The sequence below is a fragment of the Phascolarctos cinereus genome, unplaced genomic scaffold, assembly GCF_003287225.1.
Source record: "Phascolarctos cinereus isolate Bilbo 61053 unplaced genomic scaffold, phaCin_HiC Scaffold_2;HRSCAF=192, whole genome shotgun sequence".
NCBI classification, from domain to species: Eukaryota; Metazoa; Chordata; class Mammalia; order Diprotodontia; family Phascolarctidae; genus Phascolarctos; species Phascolarctos cinereus.
Genome location: NW_027555625.1, coordinates 282,416,650 through 282,444,114, shown reverse-complemented (window position 1 = coordinate 282,444,114; position 27,465 = coordinate 282,416,650). Strand labels below are relative to the sequence as shown.

Genomic DNA, 27,465 nt, shown 5'->3' with positions numbered 1-27,465 from the left:
TAATCTTATATATTTTACATGCTACAGGACAGCATTATTATCCTATAATAATTGCTAGAGAAGCAGCATTAAAAACATCAAAGAGTGGCAAAGAATTGGAAATTGAGAGGATGTCCATCCATTGGGGAAATGGCTGAACAAGTTGTGGTATATGAATGTAATGGAATATTACTGTGCTATAAGAGATGATGAGGAGTATGATTTCAGAAAAACCTGGAAAGACTTGTATGGTTTGATGCTGAGTGAATTGAGCAGAATCAGAAGAACGTTGTACACAGTAACAGCCACATTGTGTGATGACTAATATTGATAAAAATTAACCCTTCCCAGCAATATAAGGAACTAAGGCATCTCCAAAGGCCTCATGATGGACAATGCTATCCACAAAGAAGAAAGAACTATGGAGTTTGTTTGTTTCTGTGTCCCCGCCCCCCCCCCCCCCCCCCGGGTTAGGCAATGGGATTAAGTGACTTGCCCAGGGTCACACAGCTAGAAAGTGTTATGTGTCTGAGGCTGGATTTGATTCAGGTCCTCCTGAATCCAGGGCCAGTGCTCTATCCACTGCACCACCTAGCTGCCCCTGGACTGTGGAGTTTGAATGTGGGTCAAAGCATACTATTTGCTATTTCTTTTCTTCTGTCGTGTTTTGTTTCCTCTTTCTGGTGGTTCCTCCTATTGGTTCTAATTCTTACTTACAACATCACTAATGTGAAAATACGTTTAATAGGAATGTATATGTATAGCCTATATCAGATTTCGTGCTGTCTTGGGGAAAGAGGTTGGGAGAGAGGAGGAGAAAAATTTAAAACTCAAAAGCTTATGGAAGTAACTGTTGATAATTCAAAATAAATTAAGAAAAAAATATCAAGAGAGTAATATGAGAAAAATGGGTCAGTCATTCACATGAGACAGAGAGGTGACCAATGGATAGTCTGCTACTCCACATGCATCCACTCAATCGATCAAATAATGAGCACTTATTAAATGCCCACTATGTTTGCAGGCACTATGTTAACCACTAAGGGTATAAAAACAAAAGGGAAACCTTCCTGCCCTCAAGGAGCTTTCATCCCATGGAGGAAGATGTGTTCACACTTAAATACTTAAGTATATGCTTATATAAATACTTAAAGCAATTGGAGTAGGGAGCTTAGGCACTAGCAGCTGAGGGAATCAGGAAAGGGATGCATAGGTATAGGAGATGGCATTTGAGCTGAGCTTCAAAGGAAAGTTAGGATTCTAAGAGGTGGAGGCAAGGAAGGAGGGGAAAGGGACAGAGCTGCAGTGTGGTATGTAAGAAGCATCAACCAGATAAAATTAAGGGATGATAGGGGATGATACTGGGAGAAGAAAGGGAGAGGTAGAAGGGGGTAAATTATCTTGCAAAAAAAAAAACAGAAAAGAAAAGTCTCTCACAGTGGAGGGGAAACAGGGGAAGGTGAGAGGGAATGAGGGAATCTTATTCTCATAGGATCTGGCTTAAGGAGAGAATAACATACACATTCAATTGGATATGGAAATCTATCTTACCCTGCAGGAAAATAGGGGGAGAAGGGGACAAGAGAGCAGGGGGGTGACAGAGAGGAGGGCAGATTGGGAAAGAGGGTAATCAGAAGCAAATACTTCTGAGGAGGGACAGGATCAAAAGAAAGAATAGAATAAATGGGAGGGCAGGACAGGATTAAGGGAAATAGAGTTAGTTTTTGTGCAACATGTCTACTAAGGAAGTGTTCTGCATAACTGCACAGGTACAACCTATATTGAGTTGCTTGCCTTTTCAATGAGGATGGGTGGGGGAGGGAGGGAGGGAGAAAATTTGGAACTCAAAGTTTTAAAAACACATGTTTTAAAAAAATGTTTTCACACGCAACTGGGAAAAATCAAAAAATTTAAAAAATTAAAAAAAAAAAAAGAAGCAGCATCAACCAGGAAGGCTGAAGTGGTGGGATTGTGGAGAACTTAAAAGAGAGTCATGTATAATAAGCCTGGAAAGGTAGTGGAGATATTATCGAGGGACACAGGGGGAGGTGCCCAGCATGGCCAGTGACCCTCTATAGAGGATTTGTCAAAGGACATGGACAAGAGTCTTGCAGGATGAGAAGGGATGGACAAGCTTCTGCACCTGCATGGAAGGTGGGAGCCACAGTGATGAGATTATAGATCCTTATATCTATAAATATAAAGGGGTGGTAATATGAAAAACTGAGAGCAAGAGAGGGGAAATGACATTTCTAAGATTGTGATCTTAGGAATAACATACATGCCATCGTTAGTGGTAGAATCCATAGTAAAAGGGCACATAATTTATATATATTATAATCTCAGAATAAGGAAGAGCTAAGTTCAAATCCTGCCTCAGACACTTAATAGCTGTATGACCCTAGCTGGGCAAGTCACTTACCCCCTCAGTTTCCTCATCTGTAAAATAAAACAAAATGAAAATGAAGACAAAAACAAAAAACTCTCTAACCTCATACAGAGTTTTTATGACAATGAGCAATAAGCACTTTTTAAATGCTTACTATATGCCAGGCACTGTGCTAAGTATCAAGGATACAAAGAAAGGCAAAAGACAGTTCCTGCCCTCGATGAGCTCACAATCCAACAAGAGGGACAACAAGCAAATATGTACAAACAAGCTACAGAAAGGAGAAATAGGAAATAATGGGTGGAAGGCACTAGAATTAAGAAGGATTGGGAAATGCTTCCTGCAGAAGGTGAGATTTTAGCTGGGACCTAGAGAAATCCAGAAAAGTCAGAAGATACAGATGAGGAGGGAAAACATTCCAGGCGTGGGGCGGGGGGGAGCTAGAGAAAATACCCAGAGACAAGAGAGGAAGTGTCATGTTCATCGAACAATAGGACGTCCATGTTACCAGATTAAAGAATATGTGGTAGGGTGTAAAATGTAAGAAAATTAGAAAGGTGGGGAGAAAGAGGCATTACGTGATGAAGGGATTTGAATGGCAAAGATTTTTCTATTTAATTCTGGAGATGATAGGGAACAACTGGAGTTAATTAAGCAAACAGGTGATATGACCTGATTGGGTTTTATGAAGATTGAATGAGAAAATATGATATGTCAGGATCTAACCTGACACCATGTACATGCAAGGTGTTTTGCAAATCCTTAAAATATTATATGTTAGTTATTATTATTATTATTGTCATAACCCACATATCTTGACTCAAAGTACAAAGACCTATCTACTAATCCTACATGGATCTTGTTTATTCAATTATCAAATCTCCGATTCAGCTTCTTGGAAAAGTATTAAGATCTCTGATGTTGTCTCTATCACAGCTCCAGGATAAATGGTTAAAAGATGAAATCTTCAGTCACATATTACTTACTGACAAAGAGTAAGAAAACCAGTTGTTGGTTTAGTAGTTTAGGAAGGAAGATCCACCAGAGATAAGTACCTGGGGAGACGAAAATGGCCTTTTCCTTGGACTCATCTTCAATCCTTTCCAACATATAAGATAGGTCAGATTCAGTTATGTCCACTTAACAAATGGGAAAACTGAGATACAAGAAGGGTAAATATTTGCTGCAGGTTACAGAGAATAGCTAGTGATAAATTTCTTATCTGCTATTCATTCCACAACATCAAGATGGCTTCCAGAATGGAACAATGAGAGAGAAGAAGATACCAAAACATATCCACACACTCTCCATTGCACTCTAGACCCACACTACTACGGGAAAGAACCTGTTTGAGTGAAATTTGAAATCCAAGCTATCAATAACCATATAAATATGTTCTAAATCACTAATAATTAGAGAAAAGGAAATTAAAACAACTCTGAGGTCTCAACTCACCCATCAGATTGGTAAAGTTGACATAAAAGGAAAATGACAAATGCTGGAGGGGCTGTGGGAAAACAGGTATATTAATCCACTGTTGGCGGAACTATGAACTGGTCCAGTCATTCTGGAAAGCAACTTGGAACCATGCCCAAAAAGCTACTGAACTGTGCACACTCTCTGACTGGTAGCAATACTACACTAGTATACCCCAAAGAGATAAAAAAAAAGGGAAAAAAACCAAATGTACAAAAATATTTATAGTAGTTCTTTCCACGGTGGCAAAGAATTGGAAACTGAGGGAGTGCCCATCAACTGGGGAATGGCTGAGCAAGTTATGGTATATAAATATGATGGAAGACTATTAAGCTCAAAAGAAATGATGAATGAGGAGGTTTCAGAGAAATCTGGGAAACGTGTATGAAATGAAGTGAAGTGAGCAGATCCAGGAGAATAATTTATGCAATAACAACAATACTGTAAAGATGAACAACTTCAAAAGACTTCGGAACTCTGACCAATACAATAATCACAATTTCAGAGGCTTCCTGAAGGAACACGATGTCCACTTCCAGATAAATGACAGACTAGGGTGCAAACAGAGGCGTGTGTGTCGTGTGTGTCGTGTGTGTGTGTGTGTGTGTGTGTGTGTGTGTGTGTGTGTGTGTATGAGAGAGAGAGACAGATAGAGACAGAGAGAGAGACAGAGATTTTGACATGAACAATGTGGGAATTTGATTTGCTCAACTATATCTTTTACAAGTTTAATTTTTCTTGCTTTTTCAGTTGGTGGCTGAGGGTGGGAGTAAGAGAATACAGTCATGAAAATAAAATTGAATTTTAAAAATTTATAGAGATAGGTCAAGTGACTTGCCCAATGCCACTTATTGTTACAGTAAAAAGAGTACTACTGGCTCTGGAGTCAGAAGATCGGAGTTCAAATCTTGTTTCTAATACTACCTGTCTGACCTTGGTCAAATCACCAAGCTTCCCTGTGCCTCCACTAACTCATCTGCAAAAGGCAGAAGTAGGATTCTGTTGTTTAGTAGTTTTTCAGTCATGTCCTACTCTCCATGACCCCATTTGGGGTTTTCTTGGCAAAGATACTGGAGTGGTTTGCCATTTCCTTCTTCATCTCACTTTACAGATGAGGAAACTGAGACAAACAAGGTTAAGTGACTTGCCCAGTGTCACACAGCTAGTACATGTCTGAAGTTGGATTTGAACTCAGGAAGACCTGACTCCAGGGCCAGCACTCTATCCACTGAGCCACTTAGCTGACCAAAATTGGGCTAGATAACTTATAAGGTCCCTTCCAACTTTAGATCAATGACTCTATGTAGTAAACACCCTGATTCCAAATCCAATGCTCTTTCTTCTTCGCCATGAGAGCTTCCCCAATATATACTGGTGTAAGGAGAGCCAGCACACAAGAAGAGCAAATCACTTACACTTCCCATATGACACAACCCATATAACAGTAAAGTAATGAAGAAACCAAATCATTAACATCCATATGATGTGTATTTTAACTGAGAGTAGTTCTTGAAAACAATCAGACTTTGTTTTGCCATCTACTTTCCCTCTCTACTCCACCATCGGTTCTTTTACTTTATTCCAGATCCAAATCAATCCATTGTTTAATGGGCACCAAGGCCACAAAAGAAGCCATGGCACCTGCCCTCAAGGAACCTTCTAACACGCTGGAGCAACAGAACATGTCAAGTTAAAATATCTTACGTTTTAAAGGACAATTCAAGAAAATCAAAGAGATGGCACAAAGCAGTCTGTCACCAGATAAGCAAGTGTAAAACATGTCTAGTTAAAGGAGTCTGGAAGTGGAAAGAAAGAGATCCACATTCCACTTTCTGCAGTCAGTTCCAGGAAGGATTCTACTGCCCACGTTCTCACTTCCCAGAAGACTTTCTCCTCTGCCTTAGGGAAATAAGAAGACCCTAGTCCAGGGGTGGTGAATCTTCAGCCTCATGGCCACCTGTGGCCCTCTAGGTCCTCAAGTGCAGCCCTTTGAATCCAAACTTCACAGAACAAATCCCCTCGATGAAAGGATTTGTTCTGTAAAACTTGGACTCAGTCAAAAGGCCATACCTGAGGATCTAGAAGACCACAGGTGGCCTCCAGGCCACAGGTTCCCCACTCCTGCCCTAGTCTTTACAAGAGTAATATCCATCAGCAAACTAAAAAGGGACAGGATCGATCCAAAGAAAAGAAAAAGAACAAATCGAAAAGCCACAGCCTTCTCCCATGATAACATCAAAACTACACTCAAAGCAGCTGTCAGTTCCAAAGATCCAAGGAAGGTTAATTCCTCTGCTCAGGGAAAATGATTTCCCATGACTTAACTCCTGGAGGGGTAGCCTCAGGGAGTGAGAAGTCAGTGTGGGACTCTATCAAGAGCACTGGATTCAGAGTGAAGACCTGGATTCTAGTCGGGCTCTACTACTTACTAGTTATGTGACTCTGGGCAAGTTTCTCTGGGCCTCAGCTTCTTCCTCTGCAGTATGAAGACACTGGACCAGATGACCTTTCAGAACACCCTCCTACCACCCCAGTTCTAAAGTTCTTATGATTTATGAGTGGGAGTCAGGTACTGTGAAGAATGTCCCAAGCCCTGGCCAGAATTGGGGTGAGGCTTTCCCTCTGAAACTGGCATCATATTTTCTCCCAAACTTACACCATTACTTCTAAGTCACTAAAGTGAATACTGTGTGCTGTCAATTGGGACTTCCTGTGCCAGGCGCTATCTGCCGTAATAGCTCTAGCAGGCCACACGGCTGCATGTTAGGCATCTGAAACAATATTTGAGGCCAGGTGTTGCATCTCTAATTATTACGGGGATTTTTTCCCCCCACACATGGAGTTTACATAATTGGAAAGGAGTTGGTTTTCTGCTCCCCCCCTCCCTTCACTTCCTAATTGTGCTATCATAATACTGTCTCTCCCCAATTTCAAATTTAAGGGGCAAATTAATCACATGGAATTTTTCAAAATTAATTATCGTCCTTGCTATGGAAAATTTCTCCCTTCCGTCCCTTGGGGAGGTGTTGGGGGAGGAAGGGAGAAGCTCTCAGATGCCTAGATGAACAGTGCCAGTTTCAATTGGTGGGTGACTCACGTCACCCGTGCAACTTAAGGAGAAAAAGACAGTATCCCCAAGCTTACAGAGCCTGTCCCCAGTTCTCTCAGCACCTCCCATTACAATTTTAGCATTCATCAGATTTTTTTTTTACCACCAGGATTAATGCTGTAAAATGTCACTTGCTACAGTAAAATTTATCAACATTATTATATACCATAGAAACTGCCACTGTAGACAAATGCCCGACATTAAAATTTGGTGTAGGGCTCCCCAGAGGAAACGTTTGCTGCAATTTGTATAACAGTTTATATATTTATGCTATTTAATGGTACAAAGCAATAATTATGACTTCATTCACTGATAAGCAACAACGTTACATAAATCTGATGCGGATTTAGAACATGCCAGCTTTGTCCCCGGCCCTACTAGTTGTAAATTATGTTGCTGTTTAAAAAAAAAAAACCCTAAGCAAATATGAGGTAGCAGCAGGAAGCTAATAATGTGCCTCCAGCTGTTCCAGTTAACCTGCAAATGTGGCCATCTGCACCTCAGGAGAAAAAGAAAAGGAGAGATAGAGGGAGGGAGAGAAAGGAGAGGGGAGAGCAACCTCCTTCAATGCCAGCACAAAGCCTTCACCCAGCACCGTCAGGATGACCTTGCTCCCTGTGACCGGGTGGATACATTTCTCCAATAGCAAAAGTTCCCCAAGAATAAAGGGTTCATTTTCAGCTACCCTAGGTTCCCCACTCCTATCCCCACCTCCAAAAACACAGGTCTTTGATAGCATCATCTTTCCCCCTCCCCCAGTCTACCCCCAATCACAGATTTGTCATTCACCCTCTGGGGTTATTATTTACTGCATCGCAGGCATGACCAAGGTTTCCTTACAAGATTTTTTTTTTCATTTTCTTTCTTTCTTTCTTCCTTTTTTTAAAAAAAAGAAAACTTTTAACACCTCTTCACAGACCCATCTTGCATTATTAAAAAAAAAAGTAGTAATTGTAATAGATTTATTCCTGCTTCAGACAGTTCAAAATGGATCCACAGGGTACAAAGGCTGAACCATCAAACAAGACAAAAACTGTCAGATAGCAAGTCACAGATCTTCTGGTGCGCACAGTTGCCTTCGTGCTAGCTTTAGATTCGTGGGGGTGAGGTGTCTCTTAGCACCGATGACAAGCGAGCCCCACTCAGCAAAAGATGGTTTTGTGTCGGGCTTCTGTGGAATCTGGGTCAGGAGGAACAGTCTCCAAATGCTCTCTTTGACACTCATTCAGCTCTCCTCAAGCCGTAATGACTAAAAAGGGTGACCACCGTACCCCGAACATCCCTCCCCTCTCCGACTATTAGGAATGCTGAAAGGCCAGACGATAGGATGCCACCATTAAGGTCAGTGCTCATATATCACCATCAGAGCAGAGGGGCCCTGCTGGCCCTGGACCGGGGGTTTCTTTCTGATAGTTCAGCCAGGTGTTGATCAGCTTAATCTCCTCAAATATCCATGCTTCAATTTAATTACATTCAGTGGTGTATTCCACTGACAAGGAAATATGGTAGGTGGCACCTTACATGCCCTCACAGAGTTTAGAGTCTTCAGACACAGTTCCTAACTTGGCAGCTTGGGGCGAACCCCTTCATTCTACCTCACTTAGTAATCACATGAGTGCAATTATCATTACTGGGGTTTTCTTGGCAAAGATACTGGAGTGGTTTGCCATTTCCTTCTCCAGCTCATTTTATAGATGAGAAAACTGAAGCAAACAGGGTTAAGTGACTTGCCCAGGGTCACACAGCTAGTAAGTATCTGAGGGCAGATTTGAACTCAGAAAGATGAGTCTTCCTAACTCCCAGCACTCCAACCACTGGCATACAGTGAACCCTTAATAAATGACTACTGGAGTCTGAATGTGGTAATAAGAGGTTAAGAGCTCCGTTCAGCATTGACAGTATACTTGGAATCACTGAACCAGAATCTTAAGAGTAGGATCATTAAATACTTCTGCCTTCCCCATCACACCTAGCATAGTGAAAATAATGATGCTTTATAAAATTTTAAATGAATGAAATAGCCACTTCATTGCACATTCTGAAGAAACTGAGTCTAAGAGAAATTTTTTTAAAAGAAATTCACAGTTCTATAAACAATAGCTGTTAGTGCTTTGTACACATCTTATTTGATCTTCACAAAAGCTCCATGAGGTAGGTAGTACCAGTCTTATTATCCCCATTTTACAGATCAGGAAACTGAGGCTCAAACAGGATAAGCCATTTGCTTAGGGTCGTGTAACTAGTTAGGTAAAGGGTCAATCCTGACTTCCTGAGTAGTGCTCTTATCTACCATGTCAAATTACACTTTTAGGAAGAGGAAATTCTCCTATTTCTAACTCTTTTTTTCTGTAACTCCCTAGTTTTGACCAATGACAGCGCCAGGAAAGTCCAAACACTCTAGGAGGCATTAAATATCTGATCTATTAACTGCCATGGCAAGGCAATATTAATGTTGTGTAGGCTGCACCAGAAGACATCAGCGGAGATGAATGGCAGCATGAGGGAGATGAGTTGGGCTTCCTCCATGGGGACCCAGATCTAGAATTGGAGCTGGAAGGGATCTCTGAGGTCATCTAATCCAACTTTCTCATTTTACAGAGGAAGAAACTGAGGTCCAGAGAATTTTCATGATTTGACCAAAGTCAAGCAGTTAGCAAGAATCAGAGGCAGCATTGGAACTCAGGTCCTCTGCTCTGGAGCTTCTGTTCATTTTACTACACCATGGCACCTTATCTAGTCTTCAAAACTAAATCAGTAGGATTAGGCCTTCATAAACATACATTCTTTGACTTTGGGATTTTAGTTGGCTGAAAGCTCAATTAATCAGCAATACCAGATAGGAAAGGAAGAAAAGAGAGAAGAAAGAAGAGGCACCTAATTCAGTCTCTGGCCACATTAACAGGACAGTATCTAGATAGGAAATGTGATTTTCTCTGTCTCCTGTGGTCAGACCAATCTGGAGTGTTATCTTGAGTTCTGGGCTTCACATTTTAGAACAGACATTGACAAACAAGAGTATACCTTCAGGCAAATGACAAGGATGGTGAGGGTACTAGAAACTATGCCATATGGGATATAGTTGAAGCAAATGAGGATACATAATCTTGAAAAGAAAAGACTTAGAGGGGATATGACCCATGTCTTCTAGCATTTGAAGGGCTGCTATGTAGAAAAGAGACTAAATTTTTCTGTGTAGCTTCAATGAACAGAATTAGGACTAAGGGGTAGAAGTTAAAGACAGGCAGCTCAATAGAAGAACTTTCTAACTACTAGTGGTGTGAAATGGGTTGTCTTTGGAGATGGTGAGGACTTCATTAAAGAAAGTGTTTAAAAAAACAAGGCTGGAAGACCACTTGCTAGATAATTATTGCAATACTAGCCTGCTGGTCAGTCTCCTCCAGTCAGCTGTCAAACTGATCTTAAAGCTCCAATCTGACCATGTCAATCCCCTATTCAATAAACTCTAGTGGCTCCCTATTATGAAATCTAAAGCCCTTCAGAACCTGGCCCTCTCCTACCTTTCCAGTATTATTACTCTTTACTACCCACCACAAACTCTGTGATCCAAAGATGACATTAGCCTCCTTGCTATTCCTTGCACAAAAGCCTTGATTCCCAGACATTAGTCATTTTCACTGCCTATTCTCCATTTTCTCCTTCCTCATCGCTGCCACCTGGCTTCCCTCAAATTTCAGCTAAGATCCCATCTTCTACAAGAAGGCTTTCCTGATCTCCATTCATGCCACTGCCTTCCCTCTGTTGATTATCTGCAATTTTTCCTGTATTTATCTTGTTTGTCCACAGTTATTTGCATGTTGTCTCTCCCACATTAGAATGTGAGATCCTTGAAAGCATGGACTGTTTTTTGCCTTCTGTATCCTCAGCCCACAGCACAGTGCCTTGCATATAACAGGTGCTTACTAAATGAATGTTGACCCCTCAGGGAAACGATAAAAACTTAACTTCGGGTTGTAGGAAGTTGCACTCAGATTCATTGTGATCATGCAATTCTGCCATATGACTTCCTACCAGGACAGTCTGAAAGAGAATAGAACAAATCTGACTTTCAAATTTATAGGCAGAATCACCATCTTTCTGAATACAATCTCCCCCTGCCTCCACCAAGCCTAATGATAAACCTGGTATCCCAACTGCGTAGATAGGAGAACCAGTACATTTTAAGGTTGTTTTTCTTCTCCTCACCCCCAGCCCTCAATGGGCAGAGCAATAGTCAGGTAGTAGGGTAGAAGATAAGAAGTTGGAACTAACCAAATTAAGTCTTCACTGGCCATCGAAGGGCTTGTTTCACTTGGATGAAGTGACAAAGACAGTTAAACAATCACCTAATTTCCCTTCTCGATGCCTTCTTCAGGTTTTATTGGCTCTGGCACCCACAAAACTGGCTATCATCATTTCCTCCCAAATTTAAAAAGCTGCTTCCTTTAGCCACAAAGAGGAGGGTGCTATGATGCTAAGAATGTTATACAGTGCGGTCAGAAGATGAGGGTCCTTGTAGGAGCTATTAGCCATACATCCTTGCACAGGTCATTTCCCTTCTCCAACACTGTACAATGAAGAAGCTTATCTAGATAGCCTGTCGGGCTCTCACCCAAATCTGGTCCTCTACAAGTTGATGATTCTAATTTCCTAGCATTACAAAATGTGGGTTTCCAAGTTAAGTCAACATATACCACCATCTATCTACCGACTCAACTGAACTGGATGGCTTCCCAATTCTGAGACTCTGATCCAACGTTCTACACGTGGATCATGAGCACAGTCTTGCCATCTGTATGGTTTAAACATCACGAATTCTATAGCACTGAGAAGGGATTCTTTATGTTTGAAACTGTTCAGTGATAGACCCAGAAAGTCAGTGGGGCTGAGCTTGTGAATCTATCTACCGTGTCACAAAGGATGGCAACAGTCCTGAAGGGAGAAATTCAAGAATACACATGTTTGTGAAGTAGGCTGTAGAGAAGAAAGAATACTGTACCTGGACTTAGAAACACTGAGTTCAAATCCTGGCTCTGCCATTAACTATGTGACAACAGCCATGGTAAACTTATTCTAGATTTTTTGAGCCTCAGCTTCCCCATCTATAAAATGAGGAATATAATAAATACCTTACCTATCTTGCAGAGTTGTTGTGAGGAAATAACTTTGCAACCTCCAAATGTTATATTAATAAGCTAGTATTACTGCCATTGTTATTATTAATAAAATAATTCTCAGGATCTAAAATATAGATGGTGGTACAGTGAAAGAGTGCCAGACCTGGAGGCAGGAAGATTCATCTTCCTGAGTTCAAATCTGGCCTTAGATACTTACTAGCTGGGTGACTCTGGGCAAGTCACTTAATCATGTTTGCCTTAGTTTCCTCATCTGTAAAATGAGCTGGAGAAAGAAATGGCAAACCACTTCAGTATTTCTGTCAAGAAAACCTCAAATGGGGACACAAAGAGTTGGACATGACTGAAACAACTGAACAACAACAAAGATTTAGAATTAGAAGATTCTTTACAAGTCATCATTCCAACCTCTAATTTTGCAAAAAATGAGGCCCAGAGAAGCTAGATGATTTTACCAAGCTAACACAGGTAAATAAGTAGAAATGCAGTATTTGAACTCAGGCCCTCTGACTCAAAATCAAGCTCTCTCTTTATGTGTTATAGCACTTGGCTTATGAATTTAAAATGGAATCAAAACCACTAAGGAATTATTTTTGCAGATCCAGCATTTTACTTAACACTCCTCTGGAGAGAAACTCTAGATCCTATCAAAGTGGATAGAAGGCATAGGAGAAATAGATTGGGTTGGAATTGATTGAGGTAGGAGTGGGGAGGGATATGGCTAGGACCAACTCTCTAAGCTATGCCAAAATCCAAGGGAGGTAGGCATTTAAAGTGGGCGGGGGGCGGGGGGGGTGGAGAAGCCAAAACTCTAAAGCTACATAAACCTTAGGTCTAGGATCCCTCTAAATATGGATATTTTGATGTGAAAAGAGGCAAAGACCAGACCATAAGGTAGACTTCACCCCAGTTCAGCCAAATGAGCCAGGCTTCAAGGAACACAGGCTAGTCCTCTGATGTCATTTTAGGGGGTGGGTTTAATACAAATACTATGTCAAAGATTTGAGAGATTAAGAATGACAATGTATTATTACTGCAGCAGAGAAACCTCAAGGGTCCTAGAAGTAGAATTTCAAAAACCACAGCCAAAAATCAATAGTAATGCCCAAGAATTTATAAAAGAAGCATGTCAGTCTGCATTTGAGAAGACACATTTTAAGCTTCATTTTAAACCAAAGGGAAAAGCATAAACCCTTCAGGAGGGAAGAAAGGTAAAGAAATAAAAGGAACAGAGGTATCCCAAACTAGGAAAATGCTCTGGGAGACAGGTCCTTCCCTCCCTCTGGGGATACTCTAAATACAAGATGTGGGACTAGATTTGGGCAGGACTGTACTATTGCAAGGGAAACTGTACTCCCATGGGTTAGCCCTGGGGTAACTTAAAATACAGACTCTTAAAATATTAGATCTGGGTGGAAACTGAGGCTCCAAGAGGGTAAATGACTTATTCAGAGTCACACAGGACATAGTAGTAGAGACAGGACGCAAACACATGTCATTTGGACCCTCAGTACAGTGTTAAATATGGAAGATGGTCACCTCTAGAGAATACTCTATATTAGGGGCCTAATAATTAGAGAAAGTGCCCCAAAATAAGGAACACAAAACTGAGGTTTGTTTCCCTACTCTTTCACTAAATAGCTACAAAACCTTGGTTAAGTCCATTTTGGGCCTCAGCTTCCTCACTGTCAAATGGGAATAACAATATTTGTCCCATCTAGCTTATGAGGGTTACATGAATCACAAGTTAATAGCTATGAAAGTCCTTTGAAAACTAGAAAGCACCACACAAAAATAAAGTATTTTTACCTTCTCTTTTTTGCTCACATGCATATGTAAATACAAATGCTTGTTAACCATGATAATGCCTCATATTTATATCCTACCATCCCTAGCTCATTCTTTGCAGTGATCCTTCAGTATAAATTTGAAATTCCTGGCCTGTGACACAGAGAACCAATCAGTCCATCAATCAACAAGCATTCATTAAGTACTTACTGTGAGCCAGGCATCTTGTTGGGACACAAAGAAAAAGCCACACACTGGTCTCAAGACACTTATATTCTAATGGGGGGAGACAATATCTAAACAGGTACCTACAAGATACATCCACAACAGATGGCAGAAAATCTCAAAGGAGAAGGCAACAGGCAGCCCACTAAACTGCTTTAACTTTTTAGCAAATTTTAAAAAAAGAATGTTTTTGAGCCGAAATCTATTTCCCTGTAACCACTACCTATTAGTCCTATCTGTATCATCTGGAGCACTGCAGAATAGGTCAAACTCCCCATGGCAACCCTTTAGGTATCTGAAGGTCTGAAGACCATGATCACAATCTCCTCTATGTCTTCTTTCCCTCAGGCTAAACATCTCTACTTCCTTCAACTGTTTTCTCATAGAACATGTCATTGTCATATACGGGGTGTCCCAAATATCTCGTTGCAGTTTTAAGCTACGAACTTTAAATTACACTAGGACATCTGGGACCCCCTATAACACGATCACTCCTGAACCATCTAGACACCCTCCCCAATCACACCAAAACTTCACAATCCATGTCAGGTATGACACCTCTTCCCGAGTTTCTAAGCTTTCCGGATTAACAGAAGATCAAAAGCACACTGTGAGAGAGGTGAGGGTAAGAGACAAACAGAGAGGCTGCAATATGAATATTTTTCCACAGGATTCTTTTCCTTCCCAACGTTTAGCAAGAGGAGGGAAATGCATTTCTGTGGATGAATGATATTGGTTTATTGTCTCCCCTAGCTCCCGTTACCAAACTCCCAAACCCAAACTTGTCAAGCCCTCCCCAACCTGATGCTTCCACACCCAGTCAATAGAGCCCAGGCCTCTTGGCCCCAGAATCAGCAGCCTGCAGTTAGTTCCTTATCCACAAGAGAGCACAGTATCCTGAAGCGCACACAAATTCTTTTGTAAATGCCTAGTGTACTTACAGAACACTGTATAACTCAAAAATTATAATTAAAATGTCTTAGCTCCTGTATTTATAGTAACATTTAAACTACTGTGCTTTCTTGAAGTCAGAGTCATTTACTTGAGAACAGCACACTTTATGGTGAACAGATCTTTGAAACGGTACCGCGGGGATACAGCCCAGCCACATGTAACTCAATATATGTCAACAGTTGTAAAAATATTGGTGGGAGAAGGGAGGAAAAAAGCCATGAGCACACATCAAGTGCCCTGTCTCTCACATCTGACTGTTTTCAGATTCTCCCTCCTCCTCCAAATAATTGGGCCATTTTGGTGCAAGCTGTCATGAAAGGAAGGCCTTCTTTGAGGTTGAATGATCAAAAAGGTTATAAATGAAAATGATTTCAATGTTGGAGGCCTAGTGAGTGACCAAGGCGCTCTCTGTAGCAGAAGGGCCTGTTCTAATCTCGCCAACTGCACGCTTCCGTCAGAGCATATTCCTAGGGCGCTCACAGCTCCCCTGGGCGAAGCTACAGTAAATTCCGGCTAATCCCCTCTGCATACAAATGAGCCCCTAGTAGGGGAAACCGCAGGGCCAGAAAGCTTAAACACAGCACCAAGCTCCTCCTGTTTGCTGCCTTAGCTAAACAAACAAAATGGGTCTGTGCTTGGAGGGGTGTCTATCTCTCTCTCTCTTTTTTTTTTTTTTGGTGGTTGGTGGGGGTGGAGAAGCGGGGGATAGGATGGGCAGGCATTAGAAGAAATAAGTGGGGAGGAGACAGGGAAATAGAGGAAACCATCCCGATGACTGGCAGGTTTCAAAAAGGGCAAGCAGAGGGAGCAGAGCCTGGAGGCCACTCCAGAAAATGCCTCTGCTGCTCTGGGCTCAGGCTACCCTGGAAACAACTGATAATGCCACCCAGATGGATGGAGAAACAGGAATGAGGGAAAACTTTTCCTTGACAAAGGTTACAGTGGCCCACAAGGCAAGCAAAACCAGAGGGGCCAGATCGAGGAATCATATATTCATCAGTGAGGGCCTGAGATTAGGACCACACCCCACCCCATCATTTTGTATTCATTTTCTATTTACTTAACTATATGAAAATACTTTCTATTTACTTATCTGTATCCATGATGTTCTCCCTATAACCCCACCTCCCAACCCAAAATGTGAGCTTCCTTGAAGGCAGGGCCTATTTCTTTTGTCTTTGTACCCCACAGTGCCTCGTACACAGAAGGTGCTTAATAAATGCTGACTTAATTGCACTGAATTGAACTGAGGGTAAGGCTGGAACCTGGGCTCCCCATTGGCTGTTCTACCTCTGCTCCAGCCCTAGCCCCACTTCCAGCTCCCACACTCCTGGCTTCTCTATTCACTGCCTGGCTTTATGACTTAATGTCAAAATTTAAAGCCACCCAAATATAGCTTATACGCCAAGCCAAGCCAACCAACAGTGAGTACCTGACCAAATAAAGAAATGTGTGTACATATACACACACATACACACATACACACACACACACAATATGTATGTTTTTATACATGTGCAATTAAGACAACTGGCATTTCTGATAGGTAGTGCTTGTGCTTAAAAAGAAAATTCTATTAATAATAATTATAATAAAATCTCTTTTTCCAGAGCATATTACAGGGCAGTAGGAGACCTGCTTCCCTACCCGCCATGCTGGGAGAGGCAACGTCTAGGGTCCCCAATGGTTTCTTTTGCAAGTGGGGGGAGGCTTTCTTCTTGAAGCCTCCCTGAGCTTCTCACATTCATTAACATACTGATTAGGCAAAGGCTGCTACTCTACAATTAAATGACAAGTCTAATTCTGGTGGCTAGAGAACTGTTTACAATCCTGTCTTATCCTTCTTATTTAATCTTCAGTGGGTCATGAACATTTTGTGTGTTTCACTTTACCTATCAGTAAAATGGGAACAATACTTGTTTTTAGAATCAGCTCTATGTCCTAAGGTGAAGCTTTGTTCTCAGGCAGACAAGAACCTCCCCCCCTCTCCATTTCCCAACACACACAAACATCTCTCTTAACAGGGAGCCCAGGCATGGTGTAGGATTCTCAGAGGATCACAGGCCATCTCTCATTTTGAGATTAATCTGGAAAGTTAGCCCCTACAGACTCTAAATCATCTCTAGGATGGAATTAGTTTCCAGTGGCTAACCATAGCCTAATCCTGCGGGTTTAGCCTAACCCAAATGGACCACTATGAATGGACCCTTTATGCCTTTCCCAGGCTAAATAAGGAAGAAAAGATCTACTATCAAGTCCCTACCATATAAAATTCAGTGCCTTGTGAGATACAGGGATTTTTTAAAAATCTGAAATTTTGTCAATATGGGGAACATCCAGAGTGGAAACTCATTCTATCAACACAAACAAAGAGAGAAATCCATCCATGACTTAGTCTCCCAAGGGAGCTGACTAAGGAGCACGAAGGTTAAGCAGCTTACACAAGGTCATACAGCCAGTAAGTTTAAAAAACTGCATTCGAACCCAGGCCTTTCTGACTCAAACCCTAGCACTCTAACCACTGTACCACTTTGTGAGATATTAGTATTTTGGGGAGAGGAGGACAGGGATCAAGATTTTCCATTTCACTGGTGTAGGCAACTCCCAGTGAGGAACCCCCCCCCCATAATGCAGATCAGCAGTTCCTTGGGGGACAAGGAGAAATGATTTGTCTACGTGACTGTCACAAAAACAGCTCAGTACAGGCACAACTTGAACCCAGATTTTCAAGCAGCCAAGGCTGACCCTCTATTTACTACCAAGCTACCTCTCTTTAACATTAATAGGATTTATTCCATAATACAATAATATATTTATCCAATCAACATATATGTGTAGGGACGTCCATATACGTGTGTCTGTACATAGGTAGACATACATTTAGCTACAATTCTCCAGATTTTGCACACACATCCTCCATGACAGTCAGCAGGAACTGCACATTTCTGGGGACTGAATTAGGCTCAGTGTGTATTTGACAACCTTTCAACCTCCACAAGACATTTATTTTTACAACGTTCTCCAGCTGAGAAATTACTAGGTTCCTGCCCTCGCCTGAATATTCCCATCGTCAGCAGCCGCCAAGGTGTATGTGGGGCTAAGGAAGGGGATCTGTACAAAGAGCCTGCCATGATTACTGTCATTATGTTCTAGGCTAGCTGTTTATATAGATAGTAGCACTTTGCAGAGGCAAAGGGCTTTGTAATCATGCGGATGGAGAGCCTCAGGTCTTAGGGTGGGGCATCTGAGAAGAATACATGACCTAGAGGCTGTCAGAGGCCCCTAGGCTGGCTCAAGCTACCCTGAGGTATGAGTGAGGGTCCCTTGGCTTGCATGTGGTGCTTGTTACCAAAAAAAGATAACAATAAAAATTAATAATAACATCACCTTGCATTTGCTAGGCACTCCTGGACTTTCCAAAGCCCTTTCAAGTTAGCATATTTCAATTCAACTAATTCAATGTAATTCAATTTCCTATTTAATTCTCCTGATAACCTTATGAGGTTGGCAGAGAAGGTTTCATTATCCCTATTCAACAGAGGAGGAAACACACACACACACACACACACACACACACACACACCACACACACACACACACACACCCATAAAATGACTTGCCCAAGGTCACAAAGCTAGGATGGGGCAGGGTCCAGACTAGAACTCAGATCTCCTGAGTCAGCACAAAACTCTTTCCAACATATCAGTTTTTAATTTGTCTTTCCCTTCATAGTTAGAGTTACAGGCCACTTGAAACATATTGTCAGGAGAGTAGAGGAAAAGAGATTTTATGGATATGGGATGGAGAATAGCTGGGGAGTGAGGAGACATGGAATCATGAATTCAGAGGCAAAAAAAAAAGATGTCATCTAGTCTAACTTCACATTTTATACATGAAGAAGAGAAAAAGTAACTTGTCCAACGTCAGAGAGGTAGCAAGAGATAGACCTGGAATCGGAACCCAGTGTAACCTGGGGTAAATCATTACCCCACTCTGGACCTCACCTTCCCATTCTGTTAACTGAGGAAGTTGAGCTGGATTACCTTTGAGGTTCCTTTCAACTCTGACAATTAAAGAATGATGCCCTGAGAACCAGAAAACACAGGAGAAAATGGTAGACAGTCATCCAAAGATTATTGTCTGTGATGGTCTTCTTGGCTCTACGAAGAAATCATAATATGTCCATGAACCACTTCTTTGAGCTTTCAACTACTTCCAAGAGAGTGTCACTTTTCTATCCACCCAGCAATGGATAATCGGATCAAATCACATCTTTCTTCTACCTTCCCTTCAATAATCCCAACTATTTTGAGAAGTGAATATAGATGTATATACATGTATGCATATATGCATATATGTACACGCTTCATATCTATTTCAAGGCAACCAAACTAACATACTTGGATCTACATATTTGTACTGAATAGCAAATTCTTTCAGACTCCTTATTTCTCTTTAATCTAATTATTTGTGTCTTAAATTGAAGTAACCTATGTTAACTAGCATCACTACTGCCCATTAATTTTTTTTTATTTGAATCTCCACAAAGACGTGTGAGTACAATTGGAATTTCAAAGCAGAAATCCAAACTTAATCAATAATTTCCAAAAACATCCATTTTAAGTCAAGGCTATCTCTTGATTAAGCTAGATGGCAATACTACACATTAGGCGCATCTATAGATTGGCTCACTGTTTTCCCATGCTTCGGGCATTAGCTTCTGTCTGGTCTCTAGTCATGAACTCACCAGCATAATAGGGATATGTAGGGAAATGTCATGGGGAAGAAACAGTAATATCTCAGCAAATTTCTGTCTGGGGTGATGATCAGGCCCAAAATACTTTCTAGGGCACCTTTTCTACTCTAGAGCTCTGGAGGTAACAACAGACCACAGTGATTAGAAACGGCAACAGTACTGAGGCCTGTAACAACTGCAATAATCGTGATAGCAATGACAGAAATCACAAGATGCCTTCATGCTTTCAGATCAACTATTCTCCAGAGTGTTTCAGCGTAGGCAAGGGTTTAAAAAAAAGAAAGGGAACTTGGCCAATCATTTTTGTGAATCTTTCTTGCTTGGACAGATTAAACCAGGGCCCCAAGTGACTCTCCCAGTTGACAATTTTTCTTTCAAAAAGGCAGGAGTGACTGTGAGCCAAGTTCTTGCAGCCGAATTCCTGGACACAGTCTCCAAGTATTCCAATCAGCCGGCTCTGTGGTTGGGCTGGGATTTCAAGCTTGCCACAGTATGAAGTCCAGTTTGGGCTATATTCCCTTCCCTCTCTCAGCTGGATGAAGGTTTCCCCACAAAATCAAAAGGTTTACTGTCAAGTTTTCGATTGGTCTGGGCTTCGTGCTATCATATGTGTGGTGATGGTAAGGAATATGAATGCAGCTCTGGCTCCACCACGGGGCCTTGAGGTTTCGTCCAATCCATCCAGGGACCTTATGAAAGTAGAGCGGATCTCTTTTCATGTATATTCCAACTGCTGAAATTCCCTAGATGCACCACAGTGTGCAAACGCAGTGTAGAAAAGAACAATGGCTGAGTAAAAACGGAGGCAAATCTACTGAGTAAGCCTAAGACAGACCCGTCTGGCTAATGCAGAGGGGAGACAGAGCCTGGCATCCTTGTGCATTTGGAGCTTAATAAAAATAAAGCCAGCATGCTTCGAAGAGGGAGCCGGCTCCCTGCTTCACGCAAAACGTGTACACCCATTCACCAAAGGAGGCTTATATTCAAGAAATACAGATAGGCCTGGGTGGCTGAGAAGAATGGAGACTACCAAAGATATAGGCTCAAGTTTCTTTTCCGTGTGTGTGTGTGTGTGTGTGTGTGTGTGTTGCACTTCTCCTGCTCTTTAGCCCTCCTCTCTTCCCTACACGACTCTTTCCATTGTTCCCAGGAAGGAATTCCTAGAAGAAATAACCCAGGATCATCTAGGAAGCCATGGACTCCTTAACAGAGATGAAAGGAAAACTCACCTGCTGGTGCAAAAGAGCCAAGCAAGGACCAAAATCATGCATTCAGCTAAGGGTTACCTTTCCCTGATTGTGGCGGATTTGCTGCCTTTGTAGTATTTTCTCCCAGCCTCAGAATTAAACATACTTCTAATTTCTCACTTCAGGTAGATTAAGTGCAGTGCAAGGCACAAGTGAATAATTTTATTGACAATAAATTTTACAACCCATGCAGCACTTGGTGGAAGTGGACGTGTTATGGGCTCATTCCTTATTATCCCTCATTTTAAAGCCGCAGAATTTCAGACATCCTTACGGTGTCTTGAAACAATTTGTGCCTATTTTCCATTATTTTTAGGCCTCGCTTACATAGGGACAATTTGGGCCCAACACTAAAGAAACTTGTTAGAAGATTAAATTAAAAAATCAGACCTATGTTTGTACTTTACCTGGTTAAATTTTAAGGTCTCAAACCAACAGGGACCTCAAAGATCAATCAGGTATGTAAAGTGCTTTGTAAACCTTAAAGCATTATATAAGTAACAATAATTATTATTATCAGTGTTATCATCTAATCCAGGCCCTTCATTTTACACTTGGAGAAAACTGAGCCTAAGAATGGGGAAATAATTTGTTGACATTGACCCCAGAAAGCAGTAGTGCCAACATTCAAACTCAGCTCTCCTGACTCCAAACTAAGCATCCTTTTCCACTGAACTGGGTGGCTCCCACTCCCACCTCAATCTCCATATAAGACCAAACAATGGATCTCCTTTAGCTAAATTCAATCTGCTGAACTTCATGTAGCCATAGACTAGTTTACAAACTTGACAAGAATAAGATGCTGAAAAGAAGAGTGTTCTAAAGGAATTTTACATGGCCTTTTACAAGGTTGCAGATGAGAAGTCATGCAATTTAAAATATTGCATCCAAGCTATATAAGCAGAATTAGCTAAAAACTGACTGAGGCTTTTATTTTTGTTTCTAAATTTTCAATTTTTATTTATATCTTTTGTGCTTATATCACCTTCATTTATGGATATATACTTCTCCTTCCCTTAGCAAGCCATGCTTTATAACAAATGATAAAAAAGAGGGAAAAAAATTATTTTGTAAAACTAATCAAAATATCAATAAAATATAAAAATATGTGAATTATTCCATAACCACAGTCCTCCACTTCTGGAGAAAAAAGGAGATAAATTAATTTTATTTTTGTCTTTTTTGGGGGGAGGGATCAGGCTTAGTTATTAGAATTACACAGTATTCATTTGCTGTTGTTATTTTCATCTATATTTTTGTAACCATTATGCATGTTGTTTTCCTGACTCTACTAACTTTGTTCTGTATCTGTTCATCTAAGTCTTCCCTAAACTTCTCTGAATTCATCATAATCACCTTTCCTTAAGAGTGCAATAATATTCTATTATGTCAATGTGCCACGATTTGTTTTGCCATTCCCCAATCTATGCAAATTTACTTTGTTTCCACTTTGTTGCTACCACAAAAACTGCTGCTATGAATATTTTGGTAAATATGGGACCTTTCTGACTTCTTTGGGATACGCCCAACAGTGGAATCTCTAAGTCAACAGCTATGCACATCTTAGTCGCTTTTTAAAACATACTTCCAAATTACTTTTCAAGATGGCTGGACTTAGGGGCAGCTAGGTGGCACAGTGGATAGAGCTCCGGCCTTGGAGTCAGGAGGACTTGAGTTCAAATCTGATCTCAAGACACCTCACATTTACCAGTTGTGGAACTCTGGGCAAGTCACCTAACCTCAATTGCCTCACAAAAAAAAAAAAAAGATGGCTGTACTTATTCACAGCTTCAACAAATGTTTTTTCTTTCTGAAGTCACACCAACCTTGACTGTTTCCATCTTTTGTCATCTCTCTCATTTGGAAACACAGCTAAAATTGATCAAAATTTAAAAACCAGTAGAATATGTGTTCCTTTAGGACAGGTACTATGCGATATTTTTTGTCATGTCTCCAGCACTTAGCACAATGCCTTTGCACATAGGTATTTAATATACACTTATTGAATGACTGAACAATGTCAGTCAGAGGAAAAAGCATCTTTTAAAAAGCAAAACAAGGTTCCCAAATCATCACATTGGAAGTGGAATGTGACTCTCCCCTGATTACTTAGGAATGAGTCTAATATTGCTTTGAAAACACAGGAGACATGCTGTAAAAGTTGCCTCGAGTCAAAGTTTGGTAAGTGCATTTTGTCCTCGGATCCTTTGTATGTACTTGTGTTTTACATGTGTACGTAAACATGATACATTATATCAATGTGAAGCACACAAACACCACTGATTTCTATGTACCTACTGTATGTACAATGAGTAATCATCATTGTAATTGTTTAGTTCTTTTTTTCCCAATAAAGACTCACCTGGCAATTCAAGCAAGAAATTGAATATTGTTTCCAGATTTTTCCCTTAGCTTTTCAAATACGGGGTGAAATGGATAAGAACAGTAAACCTGGAACCCAGAAGAGCTGGGTTTGAATCCTGTTTTCAACTCTTAAAAATTGTATAACATAGCCCCTACCTATTAGAGATGTTGTAGGGGGCAAATGGGATGGAGGATGGAGGGATGGAGGGAGGGAGGGATGGGTGAAAAGGAATTTATTAATCTTTTGCTATAAGCCAAGCACTGTGCTAAGGACTGAAGATACCAATAGAAAAGAAGAAACTGTTAAGGCCCTCAAAGACTTTCCATTCTAACTGGGGGAGTCAACACAAATGGGGTATTAGTGACCAAGGCAGGGCACAGTGCTTTGGAACATTACATGGATGGTAAATAGAGCCACAAGGAAATAGATTAATATATACTTTCAAAGAACAACGGAAATATTGATCTGGGCAGGGCTCCCAAACTGGAAGGGGAGTGGGGAAAAGTGATTGGATGGCATATGGGACTTATGGCAGGGCAGCAGGTGACAGAAGCACTTTATAAAATTTCAAGCACTATACAAATACCAATTTTTGTCCATCTCACGCTTCTCATATTATTTGATATTGTTCCAACAGAAACAGTCCTGGGACAACTTGCTATCCTGCTACTATTCTTTTATATTTACTGTTCTGCAGACTATTGTATTACATTATTATATAAAATTATATAATACTATTATATAAAATTATTATATAAAATATGTACTTTTTATAATTGAATGATGCATGAGAGGCAAGTTCATCTTTTGTAAGCTCACTGAAAGCATCTTTGGGACCACTCCAGTAGCAGACAGAACAGGGATAAAATATACATCATCCTGTTCCCAGAGGATTTTTTTACTCTTCTGTTCAGTCACTGTACTTTGAATTTTTGGCTACTGCTGTTGTCATCACCATTGCTGAATGACTGATATCTGAAAACAAACTGTACTGGTTGCTTTCTGAGGTCACTTACAAATTCTAAATTTCCCCATTTCTATAATTCAAGAATCTTTGGTTTCGTTGGTGTCGCAGTCTCTTTACCCATACAGATCACAACTCACTCCATGTTTTAGGAAATTACCTTCATTAGCTAAAGTAGCTGAAGAAACTTCCTCATTTGGTGGCCAACTTTCATGAGCTAGTCTTCAAATGACATATGTTCAGTGGCAAATAGGCCATTGCAGGGCCTATTCTTGAAGCCCTTCTAGTTTAGGGTGAACTGTCAAAATTTGTTCTCTACTGGCCTGGATTTGAGAAACCAGAGTCAAGACTATCCATAATGAAACACTGAAGTCAGTGGAGGTGAACAGACGATTCCATGGAAGTATGGCTTCCTTCCATTTTTATCATCAAGAAATGACAGATTATTTCCTCATTCTCATCCCCATCTTTGAATGGCAGCCATGTTGGCCTTTGCTCCATGAGCTGAAGTCAAGATACTGCCAGCCATCTTTTATTTCACAACAGGGATGTTCATGACAAAGTCTCTCAAGCTTCTTCTACACACTGTGACAGTATAACTCCTAAGCCCTGATTTACAAATGAAGCTAGGGAGGCAAGGGACCCTTGCTCTAACCTATGTGTTCAAGTCAATGGCAAAGCTGAGGCCCTAGTCATGAGTAAATGAATAGCTTGTGCTCTTTCAACACAGGCAAAGAAAAAACAAGAAATTGCAAATCTCCCTCCCCCACCACCAAAAAAGTCAGGCTATTAGGATTTTAAACAGCAAGTCTTTGGGCTCTATGCAGAAATCAGTGTTTATAAGTAATCAGCTTCCCCCTGGCAAGGTGGAAACACCCAGCTGTCCTATTCTAAGTAATCAGCTTCTGCCTCTCATCTAGGTCTTATTCCCTTCCAATGATATCAAGAGTAAGACCACAACACACACTAAGTAAAGATGTGAAGAAGACCTTGGCCTTGGACTGGATGCAAGTGTCACTGCCCCTGGGCTTCCCTAAACTCTGGTATTTCCACACTGGACCTCCTGTTCAAGCTGCTTGGTGCAGTAGGGAGATAGAGGGCAAAGCGTCTGATTAATATTCGGCCACTTCATTTGGAAATATAACTTTTCTCAGAGTTCCATCCCTTTCTTCAGTTTTCAGTTGGAAACTTGGCCTAGATGACAGCTGTGTGGGCCTCTCCCCAGCTCCACTCAGCGGGAGTTCTAATACACTTCATTCTGGGGCTGGGAGCTGCTTTTAATCTATCAGCACGACGCCGCAGCTGCTGTAAGCTAGCTGAAAATTGTCTGCATACGGGGCGAACATTTTGTAACCCTTTTTGGTGCAACTTGCATTGAGGCAGAAATTCATCATTGCAGCTCCTCTGCCCCCCACCCCCACCCCATCCTTAGTCCCCTCCTCCTGCTCTCAAGTCACTGAAGGTCCTTAAAAGACGAAAGATTTGGCTTAGAGGCCACAAGACCAAGTTCTGGAGGGCCCATCCTTCCTATCCAAAATGAAAGGTTCTGACAATCTCTTTCCTAATCCTGACCACCCCAAATCAGGCAACACTAATAAAGGGTGAGGGTGGGAGCAGGAGGAAGGACATGGGGAAAAGGAGAACATCAATCCATGGCTTTATTTGACTACCATTATTTGACTTCTCAAGTTATCTTGGTAGAGGGGGAGTCTAGACATGTGAATTCATAAGTGTGGGAAATTTCCAGTACGGAAACTCCTTCCACTTGTGTGAACAGAATTTCCTCAGTAAATCCCAGCCCTAAAAAGTTAACTGGGGCCCCCAGAGGTTCATTTGATTCCACAAATAATGTTCTATTAAGCATTTACTATGTGCCAGGCACTGTACTAGGGAAAAGGGAAAATAAAGACAAAAATATGTCAGTGACTTGTCCACATACACATAGCTAGTATGTTTCAGAAGCAGGACTTGAATCCATGTTTTCCATGATTCTAGGGCCAGCCCTCAATTCATTATGCCCAGATCTACCTTCTATCTCCATGCCTTTACTTAAGCTATCTGTCTTCCATACCTAAAATGCACTCCTTTCTCCCCCTCGTCTTAGCACGCAAGGTTCCATTAAAGACTGGTTAAAAAGACCATCTCCTATATGAATCCTTTCTTGTCCCCTCCCAGCTGCTAAGGCCTCTATCACAAAACTACTTTGGATGTATTTTGTTCATGTGTGTATGTCTACTTGTTGCTTCCCCCAATAGATTGTGAGTGTCTTAAGGGTAAGATCTGTGTCATTTTTGTCTTTGCATACCCAGCATCCAGCATTGTGCTAGCATATACTAGTTAGTCCACAAGCATTTATTAAGTACCTGCTGCTGCCAGGCCCTAAGTGCTAAGTGCTGGGGATACAAAGAAAGATAAAAGACAATTCCTGCTCTCAGGGAACTTCCAATCTAATGAGGTAGACAACATGAAAACAACTATATACAAACAAGATATATACAGAATAGACTGGATATAATTAACAAAGGGGAGATGCTAGCAGGAAGGGCAAGACTTGGGAAAGGCTTCCTGTGGAAGGTGGGATTTTAGTTGAGACTTGAGGGAAGCCAAGAAGCCTGGAGGTGTAGATGAGGAAGGATGACTAGGTGCTTAATAGACAGTGTTTGTTTAACTGATTGACTGCATATCTTCCTTTGGCCAAATAAGGAATATTTCAGGACATGTCCAACCAACCCCACTGCCCCCTCCCATTAATTTATGCTAACAGTGACAAAGTGGCTCTTCTACTCAGGAAAGGAGATCCGAACACGCATCCCAAACCCAGGCACTCACACAGGTCAGAGACTTCACAAGCAAAGGAAACATCACCTGATGGCAATATTTGCTGCTGCCATCAACAGAAAAAAAAAATGCCTACAATATATCAACTCAGCACCATCAGATCCAAAGGGACTCTGGGAATGGCAGAGAGGGGTGGAAGGATAGGAAATTCTTGCCAAATATTAATAGTTATATTTCTTATGAAATAGCTCATGCCCTTAAGGCATTAACCACAATATCAGATGTCAACAGCAGAAGAAGAAA

The 27,465-nt window shown here is 41.1% G+C and overlaps 1 protein-coding gene across 4 annotated transcripts in view; it reads right to left on the bottom strand.

The window, feature by feature from the left end:
* Window positions 1-27,465, bottom strand: part of ZNF423 (zinc finger protein 423) — a 427,104-nt gene that overhangs the window by 58,798 nt on the left and 340,841 nt on the right. The window lies entirely within an intron of this gene.